We start from the raw sequence: 24,281 nt of genomic DNA, 5'->3' as shown, positions 1-24,281 counted from the left end.
ATGAAACCTGACAATGGAATAGAGAAATAAAAGTTACCAGTGAACATAAAACTAACTTGTTAAACAGCAGACCATTGCCTTCAGAGTTCATTTAAAAGTGACACCCCCACTTTTCTGGAGAACTGGTACCCCATAAATCACCTGTCCGTGCTCCCTTTGTTTCAGCACGTCTCCATCCAAAGTACCCCACCACCTAACTCAAGAGGACTTTGGGTAGTAGAAAGCCTTCTCCAAGCCCTCGTTCTCACTCAGCAAAGTAGAATCTAGCCCTTATCAGCAGGCGTATACAGAGCACTTTAATCTGGAACACAAGCCAGATCAAGCCTGCAGGCCACCTTACAGCAATATGTCATTTACAAGGGCCACCCTCTTATTTGTTTCATTCAGCAGGGTTTAAATTACAGGCACAGCTTCCAGGGCTATTTCACCCTCCTCCTGGCCACAGTCAACCTGTTAAGAACAGTAGCAGGGTTACATTGCACTCTGCTTAGGGGTGTCTGAGCTGCACAATCATTGTGGGTTATTTCTCAGTCACTATACAATACACACTCCTCTGCCAATTGGCTGCCTGCCAGTTTTAGACCGAGTGCTGGGATCTGCATAATCACCAGTTATTCCTTGATAACTGTATTGTAAACATGCAGACCTCTATTCTAATTGAGTAAGAAGCCAATTGCCAAAGAGGATTCATAGTAATCAGAGTTTTCTCATTGTTTGTCAGCAACAAAAACGCCACCTTGGCTTCTCACTCTCATAAAGAGAAGCAGGAAAAGTCCAACACTAACGCGAAGGGCAGGTGGTGGGGAGGGGTAATATAGGATGAAGAATAAGCCAAGTTTCCACATGACTTAAAAGGAAAGTGACCCTTTTTGCACCAGCACTTGTCTTTCAGTTGGAAGGATTTCAACCCGTCTCCAACAATTCAGTTTTGAAAACTGAAGACAAGAGGTTTGTGGACCATTAGGGAGGATCAGACATCAGTGAAAAAGGAGATGGCAGAGGGAGCAGGAAAAATGTGAAGAGAGTGAGGAGGAGCAGTTTGTATTACTTCCCTTCACTTGTGTTTACCTTTTCAAACCAAGAATTTCAATATTGAAACAACTTCAGAACAACTCTAATTTATTGGCAACTAATCATTCCCTAGGCTAGCAAACACCAAAGCTTAAAACCAAAAAGGAGTTTATTTACTATAAACTCAGCAACTGCAAGCCAAGCTGATTATTTCCAGGGCCAGACTAAGGCATGGGTGAACTGAGCAGCTGCCCAGGGCGCCAACCGATGGGGGGCGCCTAATGGCAGCTGTAAGCGGCGCGCGGTGTCTCTTACAGCTGCCATCAGGCACCGCACGCCCGGCTCCCGCAGGTCCGGCCCTGCGGTGCCAGCCAGCAGCGCCCTTCCCCCCACAGCCGCGAGGCCCGGCACACGCCAGCAGCGCAAGCCGGACTGGGCTGGGCAGCGCATGCACCGTGCACCCCGGGGGTGGCCCCTGAGCTGCGTGCCAGTGGCCATGGCTGGCCCGCGCATGCGCCGTGCACCCGAGGGCGGCGCCACGTGCCCAAGCCCAGGGTGCCAAAAGGGCTCGTGCCAGCCCTGATTATTTTCTTAGGATGTGTCTAGACTACAGGCTTTTTTTTGAAAAAAGTGGCCTTTTTTTTTAAAAAAAAAAACTTCCCCTGCATCTAGACTGCTGCTGTGTTCTTTCGAAAGTAAATCGAAAGAACGCAGCAGTTTTTTCGACCGCGGAAAACTTCGTTTTATGAGGAAGAACTCCTTTTTTCGGAAGTTCTCTTTCGAAAAAAGGTGCTATGTAATGCAAACTGTGCTTTTTCAAAAGAGAGCATCCAGACTGCCTGGGTGCTCTCTATTGAAAAAGCGGATTGCTTTTTCAAAAGTACTGGTTGTAGTCTAGACGCTCTTTTTTGAAAGAGGCTTTTTCAAAAAAGCCTCTTTGGAAAAAGTCTCTTTCGAAAGAGGCTTGCAGTCTAGACGTAGCCTTAGATACTAGGACAGTAGAAGAAAGATATATCAGCCGTGTATATCTTTATTAACTCAAACATAGATAGCACCCTTACTACCATCCGGTATCAACAACTGGATTAGAACTACGGATTAGAACTCATTGTTTGCATAACTAGCGTAGCCAGGTTAGTGCCACTCACTCAGCATCCTCATTCATACTGTAGACTTCCTGGTGGCCTCTGTCCTGCATTACACCCAAGCCCATTTTGGCAAGGGGCAAGCATTGACAAGGCAATATCATTCAAAGGGACAGGAGGCCACTGTTAGGAAGAGGCAGTAATTAGAGCACAGTAATAATTTTAACAACATTAAAATGAGCAGAAGCCTCGTATCCCTCCATGACCCTCGTGAATACAATTCATAACCTCAGCCGATGAAAATTATGATATCATTGCATGAATTAATCGTCTCAGCAATTAACAGGGAGTGCGACCTCTGAGTTAGAAGCATGGTTTCTGCCACCAGTGAATTGCCAATGACGTTAGCTTCCCTGGGAATAATCTGGCATTTTGCCCACCTCTGAACCACACTGCTGGCACCCAGGCAGAAGCAAACAATGTATTCACCCAACCAGGGATAAATGCTGCAACCGAATCCCAGTCTACAATTGCTGTAGTGTCATCAAGAATGCTTCCCCTCATCCCCCTCACTGAATTCCCTATGAGCATCTCTCGAGGAGCAGTAGGCAACTGTCCAGCAGCAAGAGGCAGAGAGCCTCCTTTTAAACACCAGCATGAGCTGCTTAGGTAGGGCATCCTTTTTTAAACTGTGAGCTCTCTTTGCATGAAGGCTCTGATAGTCTCATTAAAGATATAGGAGACTTAATTATTCTTATTTGGTCTGGAGCAGTGGCATCTCTGGAGCCCAAGTTGAAGTGGGTTTTATTTAGGGATGGACAAACTTGTTTTGCTTCATTCTCAGCTCACTTGGCTGTTGTGGGTGTTTTGAAAGTTAAACTCAAACTCTGATACTGTTCTCAGGAGGGGTCTGTATCAGCAAACACAACAAAGAGACCTGTAGCATCTTAAAGACTAACAGGTTTATTTGGGCATAAGCTTTTGTGAGTAAAAAACATTTCATCAGATGCACTGGAGATGCCAATGTCTCTGACTAAGTGATTTATACCCACAACAGCTTATGCCCAAATAAATCTGTTAGGGCATGTCTACACTACCACCCTAGTTCGAACTAGGGTGGTAATGTAGGCAACCGGAGTTGCAAATGAAGCCCGGGATTTGAATTTCCTGGGCTTCATTTGCATAAGCCGCGCAGCACGGAGTCCGCACTAGCGGACATTTAAAAATGGCGGCGCCCAGCTTTATGCAAATGAAGCCCGGGAAATTCAAATCCCGGGCTTCATTTGCAACTCCGGTTGCCTACATTACCACCCTAGTTCGAACTAGGGTGGTAGTGTAGACATACCCTTAGTCTTTAAGGTGCCTCAGAATTCCTCGTTGTTTCTGATACTATTATGGTTTTGTTCCACTTAAGGTCCCAAAAAAGTAGCGCTGTACATATGAAAGAGAACAGCCAGTTACAAAAGTACACCATACAATAGACATCCACTTGAGTCAGCTTAGCTCATTCAGATGAAGTGAAGACAGCATTATTCAGTCCTTACTAGGGGCTACAGCTTACTATCTTCAGCACTTTCTTTGCTGGCGCTCTGTCACTGAATACAAGCACTATACATAGTGCAAGAGGTCTGATTCACCACTGTCCCATCTAACGTTAAGTCATTTACACCTGTGCAAAGTAGTTGCTCTTAGATCAACATGGTAGTGATTTTACAGACACTTTGGTTCTCAGGCTGCAGTGGTATAAATGCAGCAAGGCAGTAGAGAATCATACTCAATATTATCCTCCCAATATCAGCTCTCAACAGAGACATCTAGAACAGCCATATTACAAAAATGATGTACAAATAAGCTGGGGAAAGGGTGCATTATGGACGGAATATCGGCCATGTTGGGACCTCCCCCATCTCCTGGCCTCGAGAGGAAGCCAGAAGAGGTGGAGATATCTGGGAGTGGTGGTGAGTGAACTAAACTTATAAAAGGTTTGGTGTCAAGGAGTCAGGTCAGTTTTTACTTCAGTTGAACCAGTGTGAGAAATCTGGGTTCTAAGGCAGTAAATCCACACACTTCTTTCATGCCTGTCTGCCTCCTCTCTTTGTAGGGAGACTTGATGATGCTCAGTGTGAATGATGCTCTCTGGACAGAGATTCTGTTTTCTCTGGAACTTACTGGAAGAGTCTATAAAGGTCTAACTGATGCAAAACATGATCAGCGGGTTACACTGTTCCATTTGGCCTGCAATTTTGGAGAGAGCATGGAAGGAAAAATGTTTTCCTCTTGGAGACCCATATCAGAGAAGGAAAGTTGGGGGGGGGGGATAAAAACAGGATGAGGGAATAAGCCCTTGAGTGCCATATATTGAGATATAGACCAACTCATTAAAAGAAACGGATTTAGGCTTTAGACAGTGGGACAACCCTCTGCTAACTAGCTGAAAGGATGTTATCTGTTTAAAATGCCAATTTTGAATTTGTGAGTCATCACCACAAACACCACTCTGTGCCTTAGTGCTACATTGCCTAGTGACAGTCATCCTAACGAAACACATTCTTGACAGAACTATCACAACCTGATTTAGATCATCTTCTGTTAATAGGGGAAACGAGAAGGTACATAAAAAGTGATGTCGATGCCAATCTACTGTGTTAATTTGCATCCTCCTTCTATTCCAGATAATGTGAATTTGTGGGTTCCAGTTCAACATCTCCCCATCTGAGAGCTGCCCACCCACATCTCATGTAATTAGAAGAGGGAATTAAAGTCTGTGGATGTACATCGGTAGACAGTTATTTAGGGGACAGATTTATGACAAGGTCTAGAAAGTATAAGCTGATTAATCAACCATTTAGGCTAGTCTGATTGCTCTTCTCTCCCACTCCGTAGATATAGGCAGATCAGCAGCAGATAGAAATAACTGCCTTTCCTAGTCATTCACACTTTCTCTCCCACGTTAGAGCATCCAGTTACAGACCACTCGCCGTTTATCTCCACCTGCTGTGACCAGTGCGCTAGTTTGCCTTCTCTTCTCTCATTCCCACATCTCATCACATGTTTCATAGATTATTATACACCAGTTTTTACATCCCTGCTTCATTTCATTTTAGATATCTGACTGGCAACCTGTGCAGTCCCATGTTCCTCAAATCAGCTTTCTGAACATCTAGGTTTAATCTAGCTGTCTTTAGCTCATCAGACATTACCTTTTCTTACTGCATTAATAATATGCACATTTTCTAGATCACTGCTGCATTCCTAGACAACACAACCCTCTCCAAATACATGCATATAGACATTGTGTGTATGTATACATTTTATAAGTATGTAATGTGTCTATATAGACAAAGACAACCACTACATATCTTGTGTGAGTATGTGCACACAATCCCTTCCTCCCTCAGACTCCCCAGGAAAATAATCCACATAGGTTATATATTTTTTTAAATGTCACAGACAGGCTCTGCATTATACTGATGAATCCCATTCTGCTCACTTTCTTACCTTTCCTTAGTCTGCTAATCCAGAGGCCCTTGACTCGTTCTCTTCCCCGCCTGCACACAAACTGCAAGTCCCTTCCTCTGCTTCGTATTCACAGCACACTGGTAGGATTCATCGTCATCCCACAGTCCTGGATCCTTATCACCCTATTGGCTGAAGCCAGCTAGTAAATTTAATTAGGCTCCTCCTTATATCTATATTATCACAGGAGAAGGATGAATAATTTAGTAAAACAAGTGATGTGCTGGCTCGGATGTCAGAGATTTCTGTCTCTGCTGGCAGGCTTTTCCCTAATGCCTCTCACTGAGAAAGGGGAGGGCAACTCCCCAGATTGTGTTACTGTTTTAGTCAAAAGCCTTCAGTTTACACAGAGGAAAGGGAACCATGGATTCTCTGCTTGTAAACCCCCCTCCCACACTTCCCCACAAATTTCTTCTGGTGCAACCATCCATAACCCAAAACAGAATATTCCCCACCAGATTGGTGGTGGTATTGCACTGCATGGTGAGAAGTAAAGCACTGAAGGTGATTTCTGTCCTGCTAAATCAATATAGCAAAATATCAAATGCCTCCCATCTTTCTTTGATATCAATATGTTATGAAAAATAGAAATGTTCTGTGGGCAGGACAGAACACAGGGCAATAGAGACACTGTTTCACACTCGGAGCGCTTTTCTATTCAAACAGTCGCACTCTGACATCCTGTCGTGCAGTGAAGGGCTGGGTTCTCATGATATTTATTTACACCTATGGCGGCAGACAAGACAGTTCAGAAAAGTCAGTGTCTGCACAAAAGTCAGCCCTCTAAGAAACAGACACAGAAACAAAGGAAAAGGCAGGATTTGCAGCTCATACAAGTGACATCCTGACAGTACTGAGGTGGGAGCTGGACTTTGGTTAATAAATGTGTAAAATTGGGAATTCTCATTATTTGACCCCAGATGGGAAAATGCCTCTGATGAAATAGCAGCTTTCTCCCTGCAAAAACAATCATTTCATTTTCTCCAGTGTTGCAGGACAAGAAGTTAAAATATTTCTCTCTTCCTTTCCTGAAACTCCACCCCCAAACTCACACAAGAAAGCAGTTTGGGGATGACTGAGCTTTGTCTCTTGGCCTCTGTGAATGGCAAGGCTGCAGTGGCAAAACTATGGAGCAATGCAACCTCCCCGAAATGGAAGCAGCCAGCTTGCTGCAACCTCAAGCCCCACTCATTTGGAAAACTGCACATGGCAGGACCTGCACGTTGTTGAGCAGTGGAAGCCCCCTCTCCATATTATTAGTCCCTCTGGGTTCTTCCTCCATAAGTGATCACAGCAACACAGGGGCAATTTTTTGGGGAAAAAAAACAACAAAACAATTCACCACCATTACACTACACTGTAGGTCCTGCATATAAACAGTAAGTACCATAGTGCTCTGATTAGCTTAAAAAACCAACAGGTGAAATAAGGATGTTCTTTTTATTCCCCCCCGTTCTAGAAGATCACTAACCACAGGCCCCAGAAATGCTCCTCCTGACTCTGCCCACCCAATAGGCATTAATATTTACTCCACAGAGCAGTGGTACTGGAACTAGAGGCACTGGGGGTTGCCAGCACCCCGTTCCAATGGATGTTTCCCAGAAACTGTCTCTCTCTCTCACCCAGTGGCCCTCACCATTGTCTCTTTCCTTCCTGCAGGGAGGAAGGGTAGACGAGGTCACTGAGTGACATAAGGTATTTGCCACTATCCATGGGCTGAGTATGTTACTTACACAGCAATCCCTGCTCCTAAGGCTATGTCTAGATTGCAGGCTTTGTGTGCAAGAAGCTTTTTTTGGAAGAGATCTTCCTAAAAAACTTCTTATGAAAGAGCACGTCCACACACAAAAGCGCATTGAAAAAGCAATGCACTTTTGCAAGAGAGCGTCCAGACTCGTTAGATGCTCTCCCACATAAAAGGCCATCCAGAACCATTTCAGGCAGGGCTTCAGGTCACCAGTTGCTTCCGAGTGCTGGTGCCGGAGCCTTGCAGAGACACGTACTTAAAGGGACCCCCCCTGGGCAGCCATTTCTCTGTTTCTGCTGCCTGCTTGCTACCTCTTCAAGGGACAGCAAAGCTTTCGCAGTGCCTGCTGTGGTTGCCCTCTTCTTTTGTGGATGCCACAGCTTTTGCTTTCAGCCATGGAGCCAGAGCTGCCCCTGGGCATGCGATGCCCCCACACGGCCAAGCTGCAATTTTTGCAGCACTTTCTGCCAGCTGCCTTCCTAGTCCTGCATGACCAGGACCCCAACCTCATTCTGGGGACCCTCTCTGTGGCTGCGGCTACTCCATGCTGGCAATCGCACCCCACTGCAAAGAGGCGTTTCTAGAGGCTGAACACCAGTTCGGACTGGTGGGACCGGCTGGTCATGGAGTGATGGGACGACCAGCAGTGGCTCTAAAACTTCCTCATGCGGAAGGCCACCTTTTTGGAGCTTTGTGCCTGGCTCTCCCCCGCACTCTGGAGACGTGACACCCACCTGCAGCCCAGCATCCCCCTGGAGAAGCAGGTCGCAACTGCCCTCTGGAAGCTCGCCACCTCCGACAGCTACCGGGGCTTGTGCCATCCTGCCCTCACACAGCCCTGCTGCTGGGGGCGGGGAGGGTGGCCTCATGGGAGGTGGCTCCTAGAGTGTTGGAAGAGGCAGGGAAGAAGAGCAGGGCAGGCACCTCCCAAGGGCTCAGGCATCCTCCTCTCGCTCTCTGTTTTGTGTGGTTCTTTGTCTCCTCCTGCAGGTTGTGAAGGACATCAACTCTATCCTGCTGCGGAGGGTCATCCATCTGGGAGACATGGACATGACCGTGACGAGATTTGCTGACCTGGGGTTCCCAAACTGCGGGGGAGCGATCGATGGGACCCACATCCCGATCCATGCACTGGACCATCGAGCAGTCCAGTACATCAATCGAAAGGGCTACTTCTCCATGGTGCTGCAGGCCCTGGTCGACCACCGGGAACACTTTACAGACATTTTTGTCGGGTGGTTGGGCAGGGCACATGATGCCCGAGTGTTCAGGAACTCCAGCCTGTACAGGAAGCTGGAAGCCTTTCTCCTGGGGTGGGGGGCAGATGCCAGCCACAAGGGCTGAGCTTTCCAGCAGACGCAGACAGCTGCCATCCGCCAGGCCCATCAGGCTGGGGTGCGCATCCGGGAGGCCCTGAAGGACAGTTTCTCTCAAGGATCCCAGTAACTCTCTCCAAGGCCTCCTCCCTAGGGGCCTCTGCCTTGCGGCCCTATCCCTTCCCCACCACAAACCCTTCCTTAGCCCTTTCCCTGGCCTCCCAATAAACACACCAGTTTGGTTTAAAAACATTGCAGACTGTATTAATTAAAGATTCAGAAAAGGTGGGCAGGGGGAGAGGGACTCAGAACTGGAGAGAGGGGAACTCAGAACTGGGAAGAGGAGGGGGCGACTCAATGTGCCACCCGGATTTGGGGACCTCGTCAGGGTTGTGAGGGTCCGGGGAGCACAGAGGGGTGGACAGGAGGGGGGGCTGGAGTGGGATCAGAATTGGCAGGGAGGACAGGGGAGGGGCCACAGACATCACTTGGGGAGGGGGTATGGGCATTGCTAGGGAAGGGAGCAGAGGCATAGCACGGGGGGCAGGTGCACAGGGAATGGGCACAGTGGGGGGACAGAAGGATGGAAGCCAGGAGCAGCGGCATCAGGCAGGTGTACCATCATGCAAGACATGACGGCAAACATGTTGTCACACCGCTGCATTAACTGGTCCCAGGCACGCTTCTGCCTCTCCAAGGCGGTGTGGACCTTGTGCACCAGGGTCTGGTGGATGTCACGAAGGACACTGATATGGTGGCACATTAGGTTCTTGTGCACCCCAGTGTGTTTTCAGATCCCCTGTGTTCTGGCGGGCAGCTGTGGTGCTGTGGCTCGGCCCTCAGTCCCAGCTGATCTGGCTGTGGAGAACACACAAGAGGGAGCGGCGGTCAGTCATCCCCGCAGCCACTGTCCCCGAGGCCGTGCCCTCCATTGTGAGTAGCGAACAACAGTCTGCAGCCCAGAAGAGGGGGATGTCCCAGGTGCAAGGCCATGTGGGGCCTGCACAGCAGGCCCTGTCTCACAGGGGCCCCGATGTGCCCACAGGACCATGCTGTCCACTTCCCACCCCCAGGCCTCCCAGGGATCCGCACACATAGATGTGGCTCCCTGGGCTGTCTGTGGGAACGGCTGCTGCCTCACATGTAAAGGCATGCCCATGTGCTGTGTGCGGCACTCCTTGGTCTGTGTGGTGTCGTGCCTGCGCTCTTGTGGCTAGCCTGCTTCCAGTTGGGGCGGCCCCCTCTCTTGTGGCAGGAGGTATGTGGCCTCCCCTGAGCCTGGCTGCAGGATCCCACCCATGCTCAGGGGCTGCCTGCTGCATCCGCATGCTGCACAGTAACGCAGCACCTGGTTGCACGTGCATGGACCGCAGAACGATGTCCAGCCCGAGTGACATTCACCCCCTGTCTCCTGTGCACTCGCCCCCCCACCCTGTGTGTGTGAAAGTGAGACCACTCACCTGAAGAGCCCTCCCAGGCATCCAACAAGGCCTGGGAGACGTCCTGGTTCCTCGCACCGGCTCCAGGGAGAAAATCACAGGGCTCGTCTCCTCCTCCTCCTTCTTCTGTGCCGTGGCTAGCTGGCCCTGGCCCTCCTGGTCCTCCTCCACAGAGACCTCAGGCTGGCTGATGACGGGGGTCTCCAGGCTGGAGTCCACGAGGATGGATGGAGAAGACATTTCCCTACCCCCCAGGATTTCTAGGAGCTCCTTATAGTAGGAGCAGGTGTTGGGTCCTGCCCCAGAGCACGAGCTGCGCTCTCCAGCCTGGACATGTCCCTGGCGGAGCTCCTTCACCTTACTCCAGACTTGTTCCAAGGTCCGGGCTGAGTGTTCGCACTCTGCCAATGACTCGGCCATCTGGCCATAAATGTCCACATTCTGGCACTTGGCCTGGGGATCCTGTAAGGTCTCCCCCTCACCCCACAGTTCTCTCCAGGCCAGATCAGGATGGGGCACACCTCTTCGTTCCCCGGAGTGGGTCTTGGGACTCCTGGGGCTGCTCCCTGCGAGGGACAGGAGGGTTGTGGGAGGCTTGAGGCTTGGACATGGCTTGCAAGGCCTGTAGCAGGGAGAGCCGCACGGTAAAGTGCTGCTCTGTGGCCATCTTCCTGCCACAAAGCTTGTACAGGGTGCCTGCAGCTTTAAGAGGGGTCAGGAGACAGGAACTATAGAGTTGTGATTACTTTGTATGGTGCGGCCACCAGGGCACCTTTGCTATTTTCTGGAGGCCTCTTCTTTCGAAAAAAACCCTCCTCCCCATCCACAAATGCCTTTTTCCGAAAGAGCTCTTTCGGAAAAAGGCTTCTTCCTCATAGAATGTGGATTACAATGGTAGAATGAGGATCATAAAACCCCTCTGTTCTTTCAATTTACTTGTGAAAGAACACGATTGCAGTGTGAACGTTACTCAAGTTTTGTTGGAAAAATGGCTGTTTTTCCGACAAAACTCTGCAGTGTACACATACCTTAAGATAAGAGACCCAACCTGGGAAGGAAAGTCACAGTTCTCAACATAACAGCGCAAGGCTATCAAGTTTCAGCAATAACTGCCAAGGGTTGTGAGATGGGGAAGTCTTGTACAGGTATAAGGGGTTTTTTGTTTGTTTGCTTGTTTGTTTTATTTATTTGAACAAAAGAGAATCCACTCTCCTCCTCCTCCTCAAAAAAATAAAAAAAAATAAAAATGATTCACTCAGAGGATTTGTGCCAAGACAATCCCTCTCTTTTTTACATCCTTCAGAGCTTTCAAGGACTTGTCTAAAATGCATATCTTGAATTATGTATTTAGTGGGAGCTGTAAAGTGATTAAATTAACTCGCATGGCGAGCTGCCCAACTTTGCTCTCAAAACTCAGGGTAGTTTTAGCATAATTTATTTAAGAGATTTTAAATAATGCTTGCTTAAATCACAAAAAGGGAGTGAGATTTAGCCTGTTGCCATGGCTACTTGAGAAATCGGCTCAAAATTCAGGGGATGCTCATAGAGGGAAATATTTCCATGGGGAGCTCTGCTGAGGACTGAGTGATACATATGGCCCTTGGTTATCACATCCCTTTCAAGTTAATTCCAAGTATCAACACCTACCAGATGAGGGGTTTAATAATTAGGAGCAAGGCTTTGGTTAAGAAGAGTACAAGCAAGTTCCTCTACTTCTGATGTGAAGTTAGTCCTGGAGAAAGGTGATGGATTGGAAGCCACTGAAGAAGTACAATAAGCAGCCACGGTGAAAAATTTCTGTACATGCTATTCCCTGCCATGCGCCTTAACCCTACCTTGGAGAGACCACCTCTTTGGGACATGCTCAGTGCTGCCCCTCTGTATTCAAGGGGAGTTTTGTCACTGGCTTCTACAGCAGCAGAATTGGAGCCTTGAGAATGAACTGCCCACTCACCAATGAACATTGCCAAGCCCTATAATATCTTTACTCTAATTTCTTCCACCTCTCCTGTCCCATTCATGCCTGCCTGTTAGTCATGTCCTTCTCTGCATCTTCTCCTACTCTCATCACAAGACCAATCTTTTAGAAGAGTTCAGGGCTTGATTTTCCAGTGCTCAGCACTCACAAGTGGGGCCAAATTTTTAGAAGAATTCAACTTTCATTTAGGCAGAATTAAAAAAAAACCCACTCCACCACACTGCAACTGGTGGGTAATTTGTAACTTAGATAGGCATACCTGCACTAGGTTTTATTAGCTAGTGCTCTAAAAGTAGTGCTGAGGATGCTGTATCATGGTCTTACGGTCTTCAATATGGGCTAGGAATGCCAGTACAAACCTGAAGGCGATTTGGGGGAGGGGCTTGTAGAGCCCATAATGCTGCATCCGTATTGTGACAGGTACCTGAGCTAGCTAGATTAAAACTGCTCCAGGTATGTCTACAGGACTTGCAAATTATACCCCTGGTTGCAGTGTAGACGTAGACAAAGAGGCAGATTTATAGAGGGACTCAATAACCAACATGCTAAGCTCTTCTGAAAAATTTGCCCGCTCTGGTGAATGTCAAGAGCTCTTCAACAATCTGGCCTTTGTGGCATCAATCATGCTGCAATGATTAACAGAGTTTTCCATCAAAAAACTTTTTTTTTTACAGAAAATTCAACTTTCCACAAAACATTTTGCCCAATAGAAAGTCTTAAGCACCCACCAAAGATGTCCTGTGTTATTGGCAAAAGACTTAAATTCCTTTTCTGATTGGCTCTGTTACATTTTGAGACATGATGGTGATGGATGCAGCTTTTCATATTAGACATTTCATTTAAGGTACCTGGCTTCTTGCCAAAGGACTCTGCCTGCTCTGCTTCCTGATGAGCAACCAGAGAAGAAAAATAAAAGGCCAAAATACTTTTAAAAACAGAAATTAGATTAACATCCATTCTAACAAGATTTCACCTTCCCCTTTTCTTTTGTAATAAAATAAAGTCTCTTCAGGGAGAACATCCCATACTCTAAGAAGTCTTTGATCCCCGCAGAAGCTGTAGGTTTTTCTCTTTCTGAGTAAGAAGTCATGATTAACGTTCTGTCTACCATTGTGGTTATTTAATGTTCTAATGCCCCTAGGCTCCAGTCATAGCTCCATTATGCTAAGCACAATGAAAAATAGATCTCCAGAGAAAGTAGTCCCCCTTTTGAAGATCTTAGTGCAAGATCACACGGAATAATATAAAGACATTACAAAGGAACAGAAAAGGGTCAGGGAAGGTAGAAAAGAAGAACTCCTTTTGATTGGTTTTAAACACAGTAGACTCAGGATTTGGGAACTGGAGACTTGCCTAATGTTTTCCAACTAGGGTCTAGATCCTGCAAGCTGCTCTACTCACCCTACTATCTGTATCCATGTAGAGCCCCAATCTCTTCACCAGAACACTGCGGGGGCCTACCCACACAAAACTCACAGCAGGGTTCATGGATTTTGAGGCTAGACAGGTCAATTGCGAGCACCTTGTTTGATCTCCAGCATAACACAGGTCCTAGAACTGCACCTCGTAATTTCTGCATCAAGGCCATAGATGTGGGCTGTGGTTCAAAGTTAGCATCTGGAAATCTCTCCAGTGAGAAACAATTTGCAGTACTAGTTGGCACTGCCTTCCTCCCTCATGAAAGAGTCTTAAACAGCATAATAGTGATTAAATAACAAGGGCTCTATACCAAACTGAATGGAGATCTATAAGAGGTTATTCTAAAAGCTGACTGGATATACTTATCTACAAGATTATTTCTATAGATTTTATTACAAACTATAATTTTCAAGAAAAACTTAAACAACAAATAGTCTAGTAGCACCTTAAAGACTAACAAAACATATAGATGGTATCATGAGCTTTCATGGGCACAACCCACTTCTTCAGATGACAGGAGTGTTAGAAGTCCAGATCCAAGAATAAATAAGGGAAGGAAGAAGGGGAGGAAGAAGGAAAAAAAGGAGAGAAAAAAGGAGGGGAGTAAAAAAAAGAGACAGAGTGTAGATAGTTCAAAAAGTTACAAGAGGCTGATAAGAACCATTAGCACCTTCATTGTTTGGTTGGTTGATTAAGTCATTAAAATGTGGAAGATAATGTAAGAGCCAGCCGTGGTTCATACCATTTGAATAAGAATAAAACTTGTGAATGAAGTTAAGTTCCAATCTTTCTCTATGTATTTGGCTTGTGGAATTGGTTTGAAACAAAACAGCGACTTAGAGATCCATTAATGAGTATCCAGGAAGATTCAAGTATTTTCCAACAGGTTTTTGTGTATTGCCTTTTCAGATATCTGATTTGTGTCCATTAATTCTTTCCTGTAGAGTCTGTCCAGTTTGGCCAATATACATGGCAGTGGGGCATTGCTGGCATTTGATGGCACATAGACCACATTAATGGATTTGCAGTTAAATGAGCCTCTGATTTGGTGGCTGATGTGGTTGGGTCCAGTGATGAAATTGCTTGTGTAGATGTATGGGCAGAGGTGGCACCCGGGCTGATTTCAGGGTGCCAACTCTGCCCAGTGATTCACAAAACCCTAAATAATTTTATCATTCTATAAGTCTACCCCAGCCCCAAGCACTGCCAAACATGATATGTATTATTGTCGCATCCAGGATCTCCAATCATGGCACCAGGTCTCACTATGCTAGACACTGTACAAACACAGGACAAAGTGATGGGCCCTACTCCAATGAGTTTACAATCTGAGTATGGAACAAGAGACAGAAGAGGCAATATGGGTCAGCAGCCTCATCATCACACCAGCTGCCTCACCAATGTCAGTTTCTTGGTAGGCATCACCGCAAAGGACAGTTTTAAGGAGGGATCGGAGGAAGATAATTGAGTAAGTTTTCTAGATATTTATGGGGCCTACCTCCCATATGAGAGGGGCAGCCTGGGAGAAAGCACAAACATTCTTGTTTGAAAATCTAAGAATGGGGTAATAGAGGTTGCCATCATTGGCTGATTAGAGGTAGGAGCTGATATCTTGACAGAATGGGAGAGAAGACAGGGAGGGTGGAAACAGGCTTTGAAGGGCCTTGAAAAGTTTAGAAAAGTAGATTATGTTTAGTCTGATGGAGAAAGGAAGAGCCATTTGAGAGTGTGACATTGCCAAAGTGATAAGCGAGGAGATAGAATGCAGGCAACAATCAAAATGTATACTAGTAGGCAACATGGCATTTATTGAGGCTAGACTTAAGGATGCAGTAATCAAAACATAGATGATAATAGCCCTGAGAACAGTTGTAGCTGTGTGGATGGACAGCAAAGACTGTATTTTAGAGATGCTACATAGGAAGGACTAGCAAGATTCAGACACAGCCTGGATGTTAGTGTAACCCACACAGCTAGGCTATGTCTAAACTTGCGGCTTCTTGCGCGAGTAATATGCAAATGAGGCTAAACATGGACTATCACCAAGCCTCATTTGCATACCTAATGAGCCACCATTTTTTTCAGAAGAGGCTCTTGTGCAAGAAGGAGCATCTAGACTGCCCCTTTTTGCGCAAGAAAAACCCTCTTGCGCAATGCCATTACACCTATTACTTTTCAGGAAGAATGGCATTGCGCAAGAGGGTTTTTCTTGTGCAAGAAGGGGCAGTGTAGACAGCTCCTTCTTGCGCAAGAGCCTCTTCTGAAAAAAATGGTGGCTCATTAGGTATGCAAATGAGGCTCGGCAATATTCCATGTTTAGCCTCATTTGCATATTACTCGCGCAAGAAGCCGCGAGTGTAGACATAGCCCTAGTGTGGTTACTGAGTACTGCAGGTGGCACCTAGACACTGCAACAGTTAAGATCAAGAGAACTCTACAGCAGTGGCTGGGAGTTAGTTGGCTTTTAGCTCAGAGGGTAGAGGCTCCTATAGTCAGCTTCCCAGGTTCAAATCCGCTTTGGTGGTGGTTACATTAGCATCCAAGGGATGGTTAAGACAAAAGTTAAAGGCCTGAGTAATTGGAAAGATGATGTTGTTTATGCACAGTGATCAAAACATGGAGAGAGGGGAATGATAGGAACTTTGATTTAGTCATTTTGACGTTAAGCTGCCCTCTCAGCCATCACATGGAGATGTCAGAGAGAAGTATCAAGATCCCACTTTGCACAGGATGGCTGTGTCTAGACTGCATCCCTTTTCCGTAAAAGGGATGCAAATTAGACACATCACAATTGCAAATGAAGCGGGGATTTAAATCCCCCCACTTCATTTGCATAAACATGGCTGCCGCTTTTTTCCGGCTTGGGGCTTTGCCAGAAAAAAAGCGCCAGTCTAGACGGGGATCTTTCGGAAAATAAAGCCTTTTCTGAAAGATCCCTTATTCCTCTTAAAAAAAGGAATAAGAGATCTTTCGGAAAAGGCTTTATTAGATCCCCGTCTAGACTGGCGCTTTTTTCTGGCAAAGCCCCAAGCTGGAAAAAAGCGGCAGGCATGTTTATGCAAATGAAGCGGGGGGATTTAAATCCCCGCTTCATTTGCAATTGCGATGTGTCTAATTTGCATCCCTTTTACGGAAAAGGGATGCAGTCTAGACACAGCAGATAAGACAGATCTGAAGAAGAGGTAGATTTGTGGGTCATTAGCTTAGATATGACAGCTGAATTTATGTTGGTGAATGAGACTGAGCAGAGACAAGGTGCAGAAGGAACAAAGGGTATGTCTACACTACCCTCCTAGTTCGAACTAGGAGGGTAATGTAGGCATACCGCACTTGCAAATGAAGCCCGGGATTTGAATTTCCCGGGCTTCATTTGCATAAGCGGAGAGCCGCCATTTTTAAAACCCCGCTGGTTCGAACCCCGTGCAGCGCGGCTACACGGGGCACGAACTAGGTAGTTCGAACTAGGCTTCCTAGTTCGAACTACCATTACTCCTCATGAAATGAGGAGTAACGGTAGTTCGAACTAGGAAGCCTAGTTCGAACTACCTAGTTCGTGCCCCGTGTAGCCGCGCTGCACGGGGTTCGAACCAGCGGGGTTTTAAAAATGGCGGCTCCCCGCTTATGCAAATGAAGCCCGGGAAATTCAAATCCCAGGCTTCATTTGCAAGTGAGGTATGCCTACATTACCCCGCTAGTTCGAACTAGCGGGGTAGTGTAGACATACCCAAAGAGAAGAATGCTGTGGAAGATGAGGACAATGAGGATGCTGAAGGAGTGATTAAGGTACAAATGGAACTAGATATCAAGAAAGGCAAAATCAGTGCAATCAAGAGCAACTGACAGGTTGAGGAGGAGGACGGAATACTGGTTCTGAACTTGGTCTAGGACTGTAACAGTGTAGTCAGTTAAACGATTAACCAATAAGCGAGTGCCTATCAGTTAACGCTATTGGCTACACACAATCCCCCACCCCCACGGTTCCACCAGTAAATTTTTTCACAGGTGTAGTCCTAGCATCAACCCTCTGCTGCAGCTCTGCATTGGATGCAATTTAGGAGCCAGCGCACGGGCAGGCTGGCTCAGTCCTGGCTCATGCTGGTTCCTGGCACCAAGTACCACGGCAGCTCTGCACACAAGTGATGTTACAAGTGAGTTTGGCAGGGGGAGGGGGAATTAAGATGGAACAGACTCCTGAATGTTTGTTTTCAGAGGGGAAGAGGACAGTGAGGGGTTAAAGAGAAAGGCATGCATGCGAGAGTGAGGAAGTTCAGCAGATGGAATGAGATCAGGTCATTTGAGCAAGTGGACTCTTCTCATATTGAGCTCATTGTGGCTTCTTCTCTCTCACAGCAGCCAATGCAGGCCCATTGCAAGGGAGGGGGTGGAAAGGGTGAGAACAACACCCCATGCTGCACAACACAACAGGCCCGCAGCGCCACCCTACCAACTACTCCCTCACCCTGCCTGTCCCTCTGCTGTCCCTCTGCTGTGCCTGAAGTTCTCGCTGGGTCCATGCAACCATGTGTGCATGCACCTAAAGCAGCTCCCGCCCCCCAGGCTGGGTCCAGTTAGCCAATCAGAAAGAACATTCCATGGCACGTGCTGCCCCGAACTTGCTCAATTCTGGGGAGATGCATACTTCTCATCACATACTTCAATTGTAAATCCTTTGCAACAGGGGCTGTCTTAGGATATGTAAACATGACTATTTTGAACTCCTTTATATTTAAAAAAAATGGTGGTCCACATTTACAAAAAAAGCCCACCCCTCATAGAAATTGCTGTGAACAAGCCTGCAATGCCACACACAAACATACACATCCCATTCTGGGAAGCTGTAAAACAATAGGGACACTAAGATGGTAAATCCAGCAGGAGTAACATTAAGAAATAGAAGACAAAGGGAGGAGATAAAAGAAAAGAAAGATTGATACGCACCAGAGTAAGGAAGAAAGATATGCATAGATCTATGAAACCATTTTCTCCGTTGAATGGCCTCACTTGGCCTGAGCAGGTAAGGGTACCATCCAGGATACCAAAGCACCAAGCCTCTTCACTCCCAAATGGGTCAACACCTATTGTGTTCATGCACATTACTCCAAAGGACCAAATAATGAGTTCTAGTGCACAATATATCCTTCTGATATAAGAAGCTTCCATTGCATTACCATAGCAACATGTGACCTCACAAAAGTCCTTGGAGAGCATCTATTCTAACTATTACATTTACAATTTAGGGAGAGCCCATTCACACTTTTTTGATGCTACTCTGTTCATTTCAATAGCATCTTTCCATAACAAGCCTGTGAATTGAAATGGCTTTGTCATCTCTCAGCTATCTTAGGAAGTTAAAATAGGTAGATGAACACAACACCTCTTACACAAGAGCCAATCTAATCTGCCTGTCAGGTTTCAAGCACTTTCTGAAAAAACAAAACAAAACCTACACACATAATTCCATAATGTGTACGTGTACACACACACACACACACACAATTACTGCTGCACTGCTGCTCTTTCACTTCACATATTTTGTGACTGAGCAATATCTGCTTTATGGCTGACTTGTCTCTCCGCTTCAGTTTATGAACACTTAACCATATCAGGTCTTTCTATTTTGTTTACCACTACATGCACTATTAGCTGTCACCAACTAGCAATTATTACTCCAGAGCCAACTAGTGCCAGCTGCTGAAGTGGCTTTGTGATGGTTTTGTTGCAGGCAATATAAATTGACTCATGAGAAGACGTTCAAAACTTATCTAATAATTTGATTATGTTAAGGTTAGGATTTTAGAAAAAGTATTAGCATTGGCATCACGGTTTAGACTCTTATCTGGACAAGAAAGGTCCTTGGAAAGTCATGCTGCTTTTTATTGGAAAGTGTATTTGGTACTTGCATTTTATGTGGTTGCTGACCTCTGCTGGAAACCATTTGCTGTGTGCCAAACACGAGGGCTGTGTCTAGACTGGCAAGTTTTTCCGGAAAATCAGCCACTTTTCCGGAAAAACTTGCCAGCTGTCTACACTGGCCACTTGAATTTCCGCAAAAGCACGGACTTCCTACTGTAAGAAATCAGTGCTTTTTGCGGAAATACTATGCTGCTCCCATTCGGGCAAAAGTCCCTTTTGCGCAAAAGGGCCAGTGTAGACAGCTCAGATTTGTTTTGTGCAAAAAAGCCCCGATCGCGAAAATGGCGATCGGGGCTTTTTTTGTGCAAAAGCGCGTTTAGATTGGCACGGACGCTTTTCCGCAAAAAGTGCTTTTGCGGAAAAGCGTCCGTGCCAATCTAGACGCTCTGTTCCGAAAATGCTTTTAACGGAAAACTTTTCCGTTAAAAGCATTTCCGGAAAATCATGCCAGTCTAGACGTAGCCCAACACTTCAGAATGAGCTGAACTCTGGTTTGGCCTGTTTGATTCACAGGAGCATCATTTAATTTTAGAGCTATATAATGGCTCTATGTATATATCGGTCCTGATTCACATCTCCCAGAGTCAGTGGAATCACACTAGTGTCAAACCATCATAAATTAGAGCAGAATGGGGCTTCTCCTCACCCCATTTGTGAAGCACCTAGCACAATGGGGTTCTGGTCCCTGACTGGGGTTCCCAGGCACTATTGTAACACAAATAATAAGCAGTACAGGACTGAGAGCTATACAAGTATGCTACAGCCGATGTATCCAGGCAGAATACTGCGAAAGGCACAAAACCAACATGGATTCAGTCAACTGACTTGTTATAAAAAATCTGCTCAGACACTGCTGGTGACATGTTCAATCATTTCTTCAGGTCCCGCTACACAATCACACTGCCTCCCTCAGCTGGTTGCCTAGCAACTACAAAAAGCCCCAGTGTATGTGAGAGGAATCAGCCAAGCAGTACATTGCTTGGGTTTCAGTGTTTTCTTCCTCTCTTGTAAAAACACATGAGTAAAGTGGCCTTGGGCTGAAAAGGGCCATCTCTCACAAATCATTGTTTTACAGCAACAGCAATTAATACGGTGTACATAGACAGTCTCTTCCACAGACGCTGAATCTGCTCCTAGCTTGCGAGAGGCTCAGCTGTCCTTAGTCAGTTCAGGAAGCAGTAAATCAGTAACAGCAAGAGAGCGAACAGCGGAATACCAACCAACCCTCCAGCTAATGAAAAATACCCACTGGTTATACTTCCATGTCTGCCATGAGGTAGCCTTATTCACAGCACTGGAGAAGGCAGAAGCTGATCACAGCTACATGATCATGACACTAATCAGCCAGTGTTGGCTGATGGACTGATATTCAGGGCTGGAGCTTGACAAATTTGACTCACTCCAAAGCCATAGAGACTATGAGGAGAATGAGAAAGATAGCTAGGCTGCCGTGGGGTCCAGGTGTGGGCATCAGTATGTGTGTCTCAGTCCTAGCCGCTGCTGTCCTGCCCTGACTGTGAGGTGGGGGAAGGGCCAGGTTGGGGCTGTGCTGGTGATATGATCCCATCGATTATAATGATAATGAGCATGGTCCACCTGTACAAGGGCATACTCCACTGGGAAAGCTATCCCACTACCATAGGGAAGAAGCAGCTTGGCAGGGGCCACATGGACATGGCATCTATTAGTCTCTCCACCTAGTGAGGTTTGAAAGGGGCCTGGTAGGACCAACCCTGTAAATTTAGCACCTTTAGTAGGTCACATTGATTACCATCACTGACATCATCCCCAGTATTATGTCGAAGATTAACACATACCAGCAGCTCAGTGTTTCCAAATATGTACAGGGACCATCATTTAGATCTTGCTTTTAGTAATAGGCTGGGATCCTTTGATGGGTCAGGACAGCAGGATCAGCTTCAAAGAGGTGAAAAACAGAACACCTGGAGTCTACTGGCCAATTCATGGAATGGTGTATCTTGACTACCATTCTTACCTTCAGGGAATTCTATTGTGATGTAGGCACTAGGAGTAGAAGGAAAAAGAAAATATCCATGCATTATGCTTTGGGCTCTAAGAAACAACCACCAGTTATGGGGGTAGGTTATTTCAAAACACAACAAACCTAAAAAATGGTTGCATCCACTAAACACAGGTGGCAAAGTGTATTCCCAAATATCTGCAGGTTTATGCACACATCTATAAACCTCTTTTCAAATCATGCCTAAACTTGTCTTAAGCCACTTCAACCTGTTTAAGCCTAAAAGGGCCTTGATCTAAGAGAAACTTCGTGCCCCCCCTTTTTTTAAATTCAGGCCAACTGTACATTTTGATCTTCCTTTGCTATCAGCCCTAACAGTTCTCTCCCCCTTTCAGACACACAGTGGACATCTTGATCTTTCAGCTTTCTAGACAGATATTTAGCCCATTGACTCACTGTTGCATTGGTTCCCATAGATGAGGCTTGGTTTTGTTCTTCCAGTACCATGCTACCAGGGAGTTATCAGCAGAAACTGCACACCTGCCTTTGCCTGGAAGCTGCCTTTTTGTCTAAGGTTCAATATAAAATTAATATTTAGTGTCCTGCATAACGGGGCATTCCATATTTTTATGGGCATGTGCTTATGATTCTGAATATCACACAACTGAATATGCTTTATGCAAAATATGTCATGTGAGATATCATTGGAAAGGATGCAACCTACTGAATGGAATTACCCCATTTGTGAGCATGTATCATTCCCGTATTTGAAGTTAGAAATATGAAGTATACGCCTGTGTTACTAATGTTGTAGTGCTAAGTGAGGGCCATTAGTAATACTCAAGGAACTTAAGGGCCCAATATTCAGGACAATGGTGGCTCCTACAAAGACATGTGGCCATGTTGCTTGATGCCAGAATCTATCTTGGATGCTGTACTTTTCCAGGACAGGGGAAGTTAACACTGAACTCCCTACCCTTAAATAGGTTTTGCATAAGGCTGGAATTGAGGTAATGTGGGTTGTCAGATCTCCTGGCTACCCCACCCAAGATAACTGCTGGAAACATCTAAGAATGAACTGAGGGAACGAATGATCTCAAGCAAAAAGGCTTTTCAGTCTATGAAAGAAGCTTATTAGACCAACTCTGAGGATGAGATATTACATGCAACCAGTTTCTTAGTATATTAAGCTTAGTTTGTGTGTTCTATTTTATTTTGTTTAGTAACCTACATTGTTTCATCTGCTAGCTCTTATGACCATTTAAATCCTACCTTTTATATTTAAAATCACTTTTGTTTATTAATAAACCCAGTGTAAGTAACTGCTACCTGAGGCAGGGAGGGGCCAGGAGTCTGTGCATTTCTCTCTTTACTGTGAGAAAGAGGGTGAACATCTGTTTACCTCATATAATATTTTATACAGGGTAAGATGGATTTATCTTGGGCTCAGGTCCCATGAAGGTGCTGAGGCCAGTTCCTTTAGCTAAGCCTTCCCAGAGCTAAGCTGATCTCAGTGCCTGAGTTATACTGCAGAGAGCTATGATCCTATCTCCATGTCAGTGCTGGCGGAGGCCTGAGGGCCTGGCACAGCAGGACAGAACTGAGGGGTGCCCAGGAGGGCAGGAAGGCAGGAGGCAGTGATGTTTCAGCACATCATTCCCAAGCAGGTCCCAGTGACCGAACTCATCACATCCTGTACCCTAAGACACCCAGATCACATGGGCAATGTGCACGCACACACACACACACAGTTTAGAAATGAGATTTCCCAGCAATGTAGCCTACCTACTTGCCCCAAGTCACTTTGGACTTTAGGGCTAATATTCCCTCATAGCCCAATTGCTTCCCTAGTTCTTTGCTGTCAGAGGGAAGGTTTCCCTTGCTTTTAAATCTTGATTATAAATAAATTTCAGGTAAGGTAAGTAGCCCAGCCTCAATACAGACCAGCTGAGCTGAAAGAAAGCACTCTTTTGCTTCCATCCTGCATGACTGCTTCAATGAACACCCCCCCTTGTTGGCAATGGGATGTTTCATGACCACGAGGTTTTTCTTCGAAGGCCTAGTCCTCCTCGCCACAGCCTATTCAGGCCTCTGTGTCCAAATTTCCTACTTTAATTAGCCATAGGCTGAGAGTTTCTGCTCGGGTTCTCCAGCAGTTGAATGTAGTTGGGTAACGTGGTTCCCTTTCAGTTCCCTGCCCCCTCTGGTCTTTCCAAATCACAGTGTGGTTGTGAATGCTGAAATGTGTGATTCAAAGGTCAAATGAGAACATTTATTTTCCATGTGCAGTTACAAAAATATAAACAGGAAACGTAAGTATAGGTTGTACCTCCCTAGTCCAGCACTCTCAGATTCTCCCGGGGCTTTCCTCCTGGCTGCTGCCCAGGGAGGACCCAAGGGCTTGACCTTCCCCATCCTGCCTGCCTGGCTCTGCTACCCCCAGCCCACTCCTGGGGCTCCCTGCCCCTGAGCCACAAGTCCTATAGGCTGCCACCCACAATACTGGCTCTGCTGCCAGCTGCTCTCAACCTCTGCGGTTGGGGGTCTCTGGTCTAGTAACATCCATGCTCCTGCTTGTACCAATGTTTGATAGTCCCAGTATACTTCTTGTTGTAAAAAATGGAAGTTGAAAGTTGCTAAAAACAGGCCTCTGGACTTGTGTAGTGACTTTCCCTGTTTTTAATCACTGCACCTTCTTGCCCCATCCTCCTCTTAATCTTGGCATCTGAGGTTAAAAAAAAAAGTGAAACAGAAGCCATGACATCTCTTACATCAGTTCCCTAAAGCCAAGACCCATTTCAGAACAGTGCAGTTACTTCTCTAGTGCAGCCATGTGCATCAGTTGAGCTGGGTAAGTGGCTTCATTTTTTTATGTT

At 46.1% G+C, this 24,281-nt stretch overlaps 1 protein-coding gene across 4 annotated transcripts in view; it reads right to left on the bottom strand.

Moving 5' to 3' along the window:
- The window catches only part of SYN3 (synapsin III), a 382,630-nt gene that overhangs the window by 294,048 nt on the left and 64,301 nt on the right, over positions 1–24,281 (bottom strand). Inside the window, exon 1 of one of the 4 annotated variants that reach the window (XM_025178914.3) lies at positions 21,242–21,392. The exons of 1 other annotated variant lie outside the window; for it this stretch is intronic. The gene's annotated coding sequence lies outside the window, so the exon portion shown is untranslated. Of the gene's footprint in view, positions 1–5,594; positions 5,858–21,241; positions 21,393–24,281 lie in introns of those variants that run through there. 2 more of the 4 variants (XM_025178915.3, XM_006137973.5) reach the window with 2 other exon arrangements.

The sequence above is a fragment of the Pelodiscus sinensis genome, chromosome 1, assembly GCF_052426305.1.
Source record: "Pelodiscus sinensis isolate ZL-2025 chromosome 1, ASM5242630v1, whole genome shotgun sequence".
NCBI classification, from domain to species: domain Eukaryota; kingdom Metazoa; phylum Chordata; order Testudines; family Trionychidae; genus Pelodiscus; species Pelodiscus sinensis.
Note: the sequence above shows the minus strand (reverse complement) of the source record. Positions and strands in the feature narration are given on the sequence as shown.